Source organism: Polyodon spathula, chromosome 13 (genome assembly GCF_017654505.1).
Source record: "Polyodon spathula isolate WHYD16114869_AA chromosome 13, ASM1765450v1, whole genome shotgun sequence".
NCBI classification, from domain to species: Eukaryota; Metazoa; Chordata; class Actinopteri; order Acipenseriformes; family Polyodontidae; genus Polyodon; species Polyodon spathula.
In genome coordinates this window covers 29,749,216-29,761,659 of record NC_054546.1, presented here as the reverse complement: position 1 = coordinate 29,761,659, position 12,444 = coordinate 29,749,216, and the positions used below count along the sequence as shown (strand labels likewise).

General features: G+C 39.9%; 1 protein-coding gene across 1 annotated transcript in view; it reads left to right on the top strand.

The window, feature by feature from the left end:
• Positions 1-10,060, top strand: part of gan (gigaxonin) — a 42,767-nt gene extending 32,707 nt beyond the window's left edge. The window contains exon 12 of the transcript XR_005951341.1: positions 9,969-10,060. The gene's annotated coding sequence lies outside the window, so the exon portion shown is untranslated. The remainder of the gene's footprint in view (positions 1-9,968) is intronic.
• Positions 10,061-12,444: the final 2,384 nt, after the last annotated feature.

Here is a 12,444-nt window from a genome sequence, read left to right as displayed (position 1 = left end):
ATCTCTGTAGAAATCTTTTTTTTTTTTTTTTTTTACACTTGGCAATTCAACATTTACCTTACAGATATCCCTGAAAAACCTTATCATTTAGCAATTAAAAGTGAAAAAATAAAACTGAGTTTTCACTAAATAAATATTTATTTTTCCAGCTAAATGAGTACCTGTCTCTTACACTGCAAGAGCCCGAGGCCCAGATATTCAAAGCGATCCCCTGCAAATCCCCTTGGATTTTTGCCTCCTTGCATAAACTAGTGATTTTGCACAAAAATCTGTATTTTCCAACACGACAGAAAACAGTTGTGCGAAATTGGAAAATATCGGGTTTTTTTTAATCAATTTGCAAATGTGTTTGTGCCTCGCAAAACCACCTGTGGATTTATTACCAATATAGCAGAAATGCACACGAGCTACACATAAATGCGCAGAATTGGAATACAATACGACAATGGACTGTTAACAATACCCTGTCAAGCAGCTATCATAGGAGTACAGTACATACCAATATTCCTCAGAGGAGTCTACACTCAAATGTACCCTGCACATGGAATGCAGAATCAAAGCTCTACACACATCGGTAGCATTGGCACCCCTCAAGTTGCATGCCCACACCCACACAAATATATAAATAAGCTACTAAATGGAAAAATTAAACAATGGACCATGGACCAATACATTTAATTTACATTTTTTGACTTTCTTGTTTTCTGTTGCAGGAACTTCTGTTTTGTTTTGTTTTGTTTTTTTGTTTTTTTTTTTGGGGGGGGGGGGGGGTCAATTAATTGAACTTAAACAAAACGGGCTGAATGGGCAGTGGAATAAGAAAGGAGCACCTTTCCTATATTTTACATTCAAAATGCAGACAAAATTTATCAATACAATAATCAGTAGTCTAGCCTACTACTGTATAAGCAGTGTCTTTGATATTGAAATCTATGTGAATGCAAGATAAGGAGATGCAAACTGTTGCTTGATCGATCTAGAGCTGATGTACTCCTCTATGTGTCTATTAAAGTAAAGCTTTCCTGCATTATACAGGTAGTTGTTTAGTATCTGCCGACTGTGTATGTTGCATACGTATTGTGATACCGTGCTGTACTGTTGATTCTGTTTTGGGAGTTATTCTTTTAACACCAAGAAAGTGTGCTTGGGAAAGTGATTAGTTTTGTTTCAGTCTGAAAGAACAATCACAATTACAGCTAGTGATGCTGCTATCACAATCATTCTTTTGAAAATAACCATATAGATGTGGATGGAACTTTGTATGATCGCTGGGCATTTCCATTGCTGTAGTACCTCAGGAAGTGCCTGCATTTCACTTTATTGATTGGGTGAGTGAGTGCTGGAGTGATGTGGTAGAGTTAAGGCTTGCTTTTTAAAAGCGTTAATTTGTGCCTCACAAAACTGGTTCTGTGCTTGGCGCATAATTTCAAACATGGCAGGATCTTGCAAATTGTCTGCCACTTCCATCAAATTGCGCTATGCATATATTTGTGCAGAGCACAAAACGGACTGTGGCACGCAAAAAGAAGTTTTGAATATGGCACATTTTGCACATTTGCGCATAATGGCCATTTGCAATGCACATAACCCTCTGTGCGGTGCGCAAGCCTTTCGAATATCTGGGTCTATGTCTCGAGAGGGATATTGAACGTTGGCTCCCACAGCGTAGCTCATGAAGGGTAGTGCTGCCTACGCAACTCAAAAAGAATGACAACCGTTACCGAATGGGAATAGCCTTCTCTGACCGTCAATCACTGAGCATATATAAAAAAGCTGCCCTATCAGGGCCCTGCTGTGAGGAGGAAGTCCCTCTCACTTCCTGCTGAAGAGGGACGTCCTTACAGTAGCATATTGCCATTTTCTTTCGAAATCGGAGGTCAGCTGGGGACACGACCTCGAAGGGTAATGGTTGTCCTCTGGCAAGGGAGAGTCCGTCTGTTCATATGCCAAGTGTATGGCATCTGCCACCCAGTGCGCGAGATGTTGCTTCGTTATATCCTGACCTCTAGAGCGGGACCCATAGCAGACAAACAGCTGGTTGGACTGTCTCTACGACACCATCCTATCCAGGTAACAGCGCAGAGCCCAGACCAGAAAGTGTGTGCTGTCTACGGTCCTCCTCTGACTCGTGTGGAGGAGGTCTGAAATTTTCCAAAACCACAGTTGGTTAAAATGGAATGACGAGACCACCTTTGAAAAAAAGGCTGGATTTGTTCTTAATGTTACCTGTGAATCATTTCCAGTGAAAGCCATATATGTGCCATCGATGGACAGCGCATGAAGCTCACTTACTCATCTGGCAGACATAATGACTATTAAAAACGCCACCTTCAAGGAAACAGGGCTCAGCTCTGCTGACACCGTGTATTTATATGAATACTGGGCTCTAGTGCTCGGCGCCCTAACCAACTGTGGTGTCTCTACAACTGTATCTGGCAAACCTAGTCTGAATAAACCGCTCCGTTCAACGGCCAGACCCAGACCTAGAGTTGGAGCTGGGCTGGGTTTGGGTGCCATAATAGTCCCTCTGCTTGGCTCAGGAGGTCCTTGCATAGTGGGAGCTTCCACGGTTGACCCGACAACATGTCGGAGAGGCGAGCAAACCAGGGGTGCCTCAGCCATCTGCGTGCAACCAGCAAAACCTATGCTTTCTCCACCCTGATCCTCTCTAGTGTCAGGGGTATTAATGGTAGCGGAGGGAACACCTGTCTGGTGTGTGCCTCGGCGCATGCTTTTGAATGCATGCAAACTAGCCAATCGTCCAGGTAGTAATATCTGGAATCTATATATATCGTATATATCTCTATATACGGAATATCCTGCACTTGGAAAATATGTGGGGCACCAGCGAGAGGCCAAACGGCAGAACGCAGAATTCGTACACGCTGCCTTGAAAGGCGAAACGTAGATATTGTCTTTGCGCGGGACAGATTGGGATGTGGAGGTAGGCATCTTGCAGGTCGATCGATGTGAACCAGTAGCCTGGCTGGAAGGACAGGAGGATATGCTGAGCAGTCAACATGTTGAACTTCCTTTGTTTGAGGAACATGTTGAGGACCCTGAGGTGCCAGAATAGGTTGGAAACCACCATCCCTCTTGGGCACCAGGAAGTACCTGGAGTAGAACCTGCTGACAGCATCGCTTGGATTTACGAAGCGCACAGCATGCTTCTGTTGGAGGAGAATCGTGCATGCTGGTCTGACTGTTGTAGAGAGCACACCCTTGAAGGGTGGAGGACCTAAGTGGAATTGCAAAGCGTAACCGTGTCTTATAGCCGCCAGAGACCTCCCTGATGCCTGACCTAGCTCCCCCATCAGGTCAGTTATCACTCCAGTAACCGCCTGAATCTCCCCTGCGTCTGTTTCCATTGCCCGCTCCTGCAGTCTTGCCGCCCACTGCGACTGGTAGAGCACCAAAATGGACATGGCGTTCGCCACTCTGACCGACAGCACCACTGAAGGATAAGCTTTCTTTAGCATTGCATTGGTTGTCCTGCATGGCTTGGATAGGCGGGAAGGGTCTTTATCCCGTCTGGTGAGAGTGGGGCCCTTGCATCAGTACAGTGACCATGTCCCCGATAGGAAGGAACGTGCCCAGGCCAGCTTCTTGGGATCCGGCGGTGTGCAGTAGGGACTCTGCTGTTCTGGAGCCAGAGGGAGCAGAAACCAGGTGGTTCCAGGAAGTGCGAACCATCTCTACAAAGTCCTCACAGAGAGGAAGGGCATGTTGTGAGGATTCGATTCCCCTTTCTCTCCTGCTCCACAGGCCAGGGAACATCCACGGCAGAAGCAGCGTGCTGCATCAGGGCACGAACTCCTCCTTCTGAGAGGTATGCGGGAGGGACGGTGTGGAGCCCCCTGCTGTGGCCTGCCTGACCAAAGTGGAGGGGTCGGACACATCCGACCACTTGTGGGTCTAGGTGGGGCCGGAGACAGAGAGCGGGAGTGGGGGAGCTGGGGCTGCCTGGTAGCAGGGGGCAGTTTCCCCTGAGCCTGCAGCAAGGTCTCCAGTATGGTCTGCTGGGCTCTCACGGCCTAAGCCAGGTCCTTTCACTGGAGACGTGGAAGGGGAGTGCCTGCGTCTACGAGGAGAAGGAGAGTGGTACCTCCGCTGCGATCGTCTGCATCTCGGTGAGCACCCTCTCGAGCGGTGCCTTGGTGGTGTCCACCGTGATTCCTTGGAGGGGCGTTTACGCCTCTGTACTGGTGGTGGGGTAGGAGAGGGTGAACCTGGGGTATGGAGGCGCTCCCTCACCAATGTAGTAGGTGGGGTTCTGAAGGTCCTTTGAGAACGGCTCGGGCTACGACAAACCATATCCTTCCCTGCCCGTGGAATGGGAAACCACTGGGGAGAGGGCTGCTCTTCTGTGCCTGGTTCTATTAGAGAACCGTTGACAAGGAGAGCAGTCCGACTCTCCTGCCAGCGCCCTGGCTGTGTGATCCAGTCCCAAATACTGGATACAGGTAGTGTGCCCATCTTTCCTTGGGAGCTTCGCTGCACATTGGTCACACTGGTGAAAACCAGCAGAGAACCCTGCAGAGCGCACTGAGATGGTAAGTGGTAAGTGCTAAGAGAGTCCCGAGGCTGAGAAGGGTGCAGTAGGCCCGAGTTAGATGGTAGCCAGAGCCAATCAATCGACGTCAGGGATGGCACCGTGTGACAGCGGGCTCACCCTACAGCAGCTGCCACAATAACTCATGCAACTCAAGCACAGTAAAAGCTACCACAAGATTAATAAAAGGGAGTATAAGCTTAGCGCCAATCTCAACTAGCGATCTCAAAATACTCGTAAAAATTGCAGCTTACCGTAATGAATTAGGTTAGATATTCAATTTGAGCGTTTTCGCCGTGCAATGGAGCCAATTTCCAGCACACAAAGAGCACAAAGCAATCGAGGTGTTGTCTCAGTGAGGTGAGAGAGAAAATGGCGATATGCTACTGTGAGGACGTCCCTCTTCAGCAGGAGGTGGGAGGGACTTCCCCCTCACAGCAGGGCCCTGATAGGGTAGCTTTTTTTATATATGCACAGTGATTGACAGGTCAGAGAGGCCCCATTCAGTAATGGTTGTCATTCCACTTGAAAGGGAATCATTGTGTTAGGTGTTCTCCTCTGTCTTTCGTCACATGATAGCTGAGTTGAGGGTGAATGAAGCACGACTGAAGCACAAGGTAAATTACGAGTTGCGCACGCAGCATTACATTGTGGGAGCTACGCTGTGGGAGCCTTCATTCTGCAGCGATATTCTCTTGCATGTCTCCTCTCTCCCTGACTCCTCTGCATACCACAATGAGAAAAAAAAGTACATTTTTCAAAACTGTTATGTGTTAAGCTAAATCAGAACTTTGGTTAAATCTTGGAATAAAATGCACAATTTACATTAAAATATTAGTGTTTTTCTTTCTTTCTTTCTTCTTTCTTTCTTTCTTTTTTCTTTTTAATTTTTCCAGTTCTACAAGCCCTAGAGAGATCAACGGCTCATTTGAAATGTGATAACTTGGAATAATTAGCTGTAATGCATGCATTTATTAAAAAAAGTCTAACCTTTAAAAAAAAAAAGTTTTAATATTTACAGAACTGCATCTTTAGTCATAATCGCGCCCCCCTTACTGACTCTAGTCTAGGTATTGCATTGCCGTGTGATTACAATGTAAACCACTAGTATAGCGCAACATTTAATCATGTTCGTGGCTTACAGGATAATTAAGGTTTAACTAACAAACTTCTAACAAGATCCTTACAATGTCAGGAGACACAGTAAAGAAATACAAAGAATGTATGTAAGAAAGTGTACAGTATTTTAATAATAAATATACCTGTGGTCATACAAGTGTGCCTTCCGTTTTCTTTGTCTTTTCACCTCACTGATTAATTACTAAATTATTTTTGTTCTTCTTTTTTATTTGTTTGTTTTTTGCTTTTTTTTTTACAACTAAGTCATACAATGTCATGATATTCTGCTATGGTATCAAACAATGTTTCTTTAACCCTCCTATTAGGTTTTGGGTCTGTTTAACTCGACTTTAGTTTCCAATCAGCTTAAATGCTATTTTTCTATACATTTTCTGTATAATATTTTATGACTTTTCCTAAGTTACGGTCATGAACTTATATACAGAAAACAGAACCTTTGAGTTGTATATTTTTTTTACAAATAAGTATACAAATAAGATGTTTCGGGTCATTGTGACCCGTGGCATTTATCTATGTAGATTTGTGCTCAGGAATAAAAAAAAAACTTCTTCAATTTGTTATTTTATTATTATTATATATGTATTATTATTTCTGGAAATGGCTGCACCTGTCTGGAGATATTTTATATATATTATATATATATATATATATATATATATATATTATATATATATATATATATATATATATATATATATCTACAAGGCAGAGCCTAATTTTCACTATCAGTATTGCAACAGCATTTCACTACTAAAGACACTCCAAAATGAGGAGCTCCCAGGTTGCTGGACTAAAAGAGCATAAAAAAGTAAAACCTTTGCAAATAAAAACAGTTAATCAATTTAAGGCTGTTTAAATTAGTTTGAAATTGCATCGGGTCAATATGACCCAAAACATAACAGATGTACCTAAATTCTAAACATAATAGCAGGGTTAATATTAATTATTATTGTTATAGAATAAATTATTGTGATTGTAATGGAATATTCCTTCGCCTTGTGCATTGCAGTTAATATCAGGCATATATTACAGTACTGATCAATAATTTAATTAATAACGACACTTAAAAAACAGTTACTAACAGTTGGTAAACCATAAAAATAACCAATGTAGCTATATTAACTTTGATTGTGGTATCGCCTTTTGAAATAAAATAAAATGTGATTTATGGCGAAATCACTTTCTGCAGGAATTCACTAAATGATGTTCTATGCGTCTACTAAACTAATGCATAACAAGACACCCCCTTTGTACACTTGCGCAGTGAAATGAAGAAGGACAGAATCGGGCAGAGGGGATGAAACTTAAATTAGTATACTGATCTCTATATTCCTCGCTCTGGACCCTGTGTTGATGATTAGCAGTTTGATATGGATTATTGAGGAAACTGGAGGAGATATTGTTCAGGATGTTTGTATAACCATAGAATATTGTTTATTTAGTGAACACGATATAAAGATGCAAATAGTGTTCACCATGGGTTATTATGGGTGGATTAGAAACCATTTGTGTGTCTACTTAAATAGAATATATTTGCATTATACCAGTCTTTGTATGTACAGGAACCACACTAGAACCTTTCATTCTAACTGGATAGTACGGACTGTAGCAAGACAATGACGTATCTGTATGTGTAATGCAACAAAGTATATTAAATATGTGTATAATGCTGACAGTTACAGTTGTCAAGGTTACTGGAACTATAGTATTAACAGAATCATCGTTACCTTTCAACAGGCTGATTCCGAGTTGCAAATATGAAGCTGTAAATCTTATCTTCCTGCTAATGCTGATTTTGAACGCATACAGTGGCTCTCAAAAGTGTTTTTCCACATTTTATTGTGTTACAACATGGAATCAAAATGGATTTAATTGGGAGTTTTTGCCACTGATCAACACAAAAAAATGTCCATAATGTCAAAGTGAAAAATAAAATCTACAAATTGTTCTAAATTAATTATAAATATAAATATATTATAATAAATGATTGCATAAGTATTCACCCCCTTTGCTATGACACACCTAAATATGCTCTGGTGCAACCAACTGTCTTTATAAGTCACATAATTAGTTGAATGGAGTCCACCTGTGTGCAATTAAGGTGTTTCACATGATTTCAGGTTAAATATATCTGTCTCTGGGAGGTCCCACAGTTGGTTAGTAAATTTCCTAACAAAAACTACATCATGAAGATGAAGGAACATTCAAAACAAATCCGGAATAAGGTTCTTCTAAAGCATCAATCAGGTAGAATGTAAGAACTTTTCCAAGGAATGGAAATTCCCCGGAGCACAGTAAAGTCCATTATTAAGAAATGGAGAGAATATGGCACAACTGTGAATCTGTCTAGAATAGGCTGTCCTCAAAAACTGAGTATCCGGGCAAGAAGGGCACTAGTCAGGGAGGCCACCAAGAGGCCTATGGCAACTCTAAAGGAGTCACAGTCTTCCACGGCTGGGAGAAACTGTGCATATGGCAACAATAGCCCAGGTGCTTCACAAAACTGGCCTTTATGGGATAATGGCAAAAAGAAAGACATTGTTGAAAAAAACTCACAATAAATCTTGGCTAGAGTTTGCCAGAATGCATGTGGGAGACTTTGAGATGAAGTGGAAGTTGATTCTATGGTCTGAGGAGACCAAAATAGATCTTTTTGGTCTCAACGCTAAGCGTTAAGTTTGGCGCAAGCCTAACACCGTACATCATCCTGAGAACACCATCCCTACACTGAAGCATGGTGGTGGCAGCATCATGTTAAGGGGATGCTTCTCTGCGTTAGGACCTGGAAAGCTCGAGAAAATAGAGGGCAAAATGAGTGCAGCAAAGTACAGAGAAAACCTGGAGAAACACCTGCTGAAGTTTGCAAGAGACCTGGGACTTGAGAGAGTCCAGCAGGACAATGACCCCAAACATACAGCCAAAGCCACACTGGAGGGGCTTAAAAACAAAAAGGTCAATGTCTTGGAGTGGTCCAGTCAAAGCCTGGACCTCAATCCAACTGAGAATATGTGGAAAGAGATGAAAATTGCTATTCACCAAAGGTCCCCATCCAAGCTTGAGCAATTTTGCAAAGAAGAACGTGCAAAAATTGTAGTGTCCAGATGTGCAAAGCTGGTAGAGACTTATCCAAATAGACTCGTGGCTTTAATTACTGCCAAAGGTGCCTCTACCAAACATTGAGTTAAGGAGGTGAACACTTATGCAATCAATTATTTTCTGTTTTGTATTTGTAATTAATTTAGAACAATTTGTAGATTTTATTTTTCACTTTGACATTATGGACTTCTTTTGTGTTGATCAGTGGCAAAAACTCCTAATTAAACACATTTTGATTCCATGTTGTAACACAATAAAATGTGGAAAAGCCCAAGGGGGGTGAATACTTTTGAGAGCCACTGTATTCCATAGGTCTTTGTTTGAATATTTCTTTACGTTACACAACTTATATGCTATATAGTAGCCTATGGGCGCCATTTGTGCTACATTTGTATGTATTTCAGCTGCGGCAGCTTTGCAAAAACTATCCATTAAATCACTTGTGTTTTACTAACAGTAATGGATTAATCTTATTTATCTACTCTATAGAGACTCAAAGCACCATTTGCAGTTGCAGACAGTGTTAAATCGGCCATGTCATGTGTCTTGTTTGCATAACATTACTATATTTCCAAATAGGTCTTAAACATTGTAAAAAGCAATATCTATAAATCTATCCCTGTCCCTCTGGATATCAACATTGATAAAGTGCATTAAATATGTCTAAGGTAGAAATGGATTGTTGGTGTTAATACTAAAATGAGAACTACTGTGTGTGATCACTGAACTTCCTCATGTATAACGGCAAAACTACAGTAGAGTGTTTGTGACTTCAGGTGATTGATCCTCTTATATGGCTATGATTGCTGTGATTGGCCCCATTATATGTATGAAATCTGCTTAACCCTGTAGATTAATATTCCTTGTGAAGTATGCATCTGTATCATATGTCACAATATGTCTGCAACCTTCTCATTACAATAAAAGGCAAGCTATGTGCTTATCACTTTTCTTAAGAATCCAGACAATCTGCTGTGCAAATTTTAAATGTTGTTAACAAATAAGAGATGAATAACTGTTGAATCTGTTTACTAGTAGTTTTTTGGTAATTGGAGATTACATTTCTGACATAGAACGTCCATTAATGAGTCACATCAATCCTAGATCCCCAATAAATCAATGCTATAAAGAATGGCACCTCTAAATGATTCCTTCTTGTTTCTGTTTCTTTACCAACAAGAACGAAGCAAACATGACCGGCCTGCAATTAAAACAATTGGTTCAATTGTGAACAGACCTCCTTCCCTGTGGTTTTTACTAGGAGAGACAAGAAAATAAGAACAGTAACACAGCAGGTATTGTAAATAGGTACTGTTTACCAGACTTAAGTTTGAGCTTCACCTGTCACTAAATATAAGCTCTGCTAGAACATGCCAATGCTTTCTTAAAGGTTTGTTACATTTACAATGCAAATCGCAGCGCTAAGGACATCCCAGGGAATGGTAAGCAGACATCACACTGTTAATATTGACCAGAAAAGTGAAAAAGTGAGTATCTAAAAACCATACATTAGAATTGTTTTTGTGTGTGTGTCTTTTTCTAACATTTCTGCTACTGTTTTATAGTGTTTGCAGTCATTCTGAGCAATTTCTGGTTCTGTTAGCATTTTCCTCTAAAATCTGCCTTTACCTTAACACGCATACATGCACATATACAGAGGTCTGCACAGGTAGAAAATCCGGAACTGGGTGCCCTTATCTTTTTCAGGTAATGATTAAAAAATCACATATATTAATGTTTTGCATGATACATATATAGTACACATACACTTAGCCCCTTCAGATATGTAGACTTGTGTAACCTTTTTCAGTACTGTCAAACAATAATAAAATAATAATAATAATAATAATAATAATAATAATAATAATAATAATAATAATAATACCTTCATTGCTGATTTCTTGTAAAGACGTCAACATACCTGAATTCTGTTCATCGAGATTTTCTTTTGAAAGTTCTGTATTTACATGAAAATAATTTATTTTCCACGTCTTGGTTTGACAAGTTTTCAAACTGACTGGAAACGACCAGTCATCACACTGATAAATCTGTGACATTGACAGGGTATGGGATTTGTAGTTTTTAATGTGTGATTAACAGTGGGCAGTGGACACCAATAAACTACATTCCCAGGGTACATTACGATTGAACTATGAGAGTTTTAGTTTACACAAGCACATTTTTTGTCCCATATGCGACCAAATTAGTGAGACTATAGAGCCCTGTTGTTATGTTGTTTTGTTTCCGATTTAATTGCTGAGAAGGATAGTTGCCACATTATTATTGAGGTGTACTCACTGTGTGTTGTTTCTGTAAAACACTGATAAGCTGTTAGTTAAGAAAGGGCTTATTGCAAAAGCTTGTTTTAACGTTGTCTTTATTATGCAGGTGTTCTTATAATCTGAGATGACAAGTCTGACAAGTCTGAAAAACTGCGCTACCCTTCAGAATGAGCTACCCTGATTGAAAAAGTATAGCACCAATTCATTCAAAGGCAGTAAACTATACACTGAGAAGCTTTCAGTATATATAGGTGAGCAGATAACCTGGAAAAAAGGGTTTATTTAAGGGTTTTAATGGACCCATTGGCCACACAGCTACAACATGCATTATTTTAAAGCTAACTTTCTCCACATCAAGATTAGCCCTGTTGTACTTTGTGCCACTGTGGTACCGTTTTTGTAAAAAAATTGGTTTAAACAGTAACATTACACATGGAAAACAAAAACTGTGGAAATTACAAAAATGCTCTGAATATACCCTTGATCATCCTATTCGCAAATTGGTATGGTAGGTTGTTGAAACATGATCATTTAAATGTGATACAATTTAATCCTTTAAAGGCCTTACTCATGAAAATATTCACCCTTTTCACCCAAAAAAGAGGTCACTTTGACTATAAAATTAGCAATGTATGGCAAATGTTAGTCTTGCATTGAATACTGTTGAAAAAAATGCTTAATTCAATGTATAAAACTAAATACACAAGACTTTCTGATTATATGAAAGACAAGTTGGCATATCAGTTAACAGCAGCGTGCCCTTTAATGTTTTATGTAACTTTTCCATTTTGCTCCCTAACATTCAGCCCTTCCAGAAGTATGTTATGCTTTTTAAGGAAACTTAATTTAAAACAATAAAATATGAAGAATTATATTGTACATATTGCCAAACCACAAAAAGTTTGATTAATCTTGAACAGAGTATTTATATGATACAATTTATGAAAGAAAATGTATGGGTTCTAACATAGGGACCTTTTTTGAAGTCTATTAAATTAGTATGTAATACTGTAGTTTAATATATATTAATCAAAATATACCGAGCATTGACGCTGTTTGCCTATTCAACTGGTCGCTTTAAAAGTGTATTACAAGTGAATTCAAAGACCATAATCAAGTTTTTTTATGGAATTATAAGTTGTCAAAACAGTCACTTGTCCATTTGACATTGAACCAAAGGTCAAAGTCCAAGACATTTTTAGAAAACTTACAGGTTTCCTGTAAGTGTCCAATAGTACATATAAGCCTTCCTGCAATATTTATGGAGGTAGAAGCTGTTAAAACAGTCTATTGTCCAGTTTGACCATGAGCCAAAGGTCAAAGTCCAAGACATTTTTGGAAAGGTCTTAGATGGTTTCCTATACAGTACCGTGA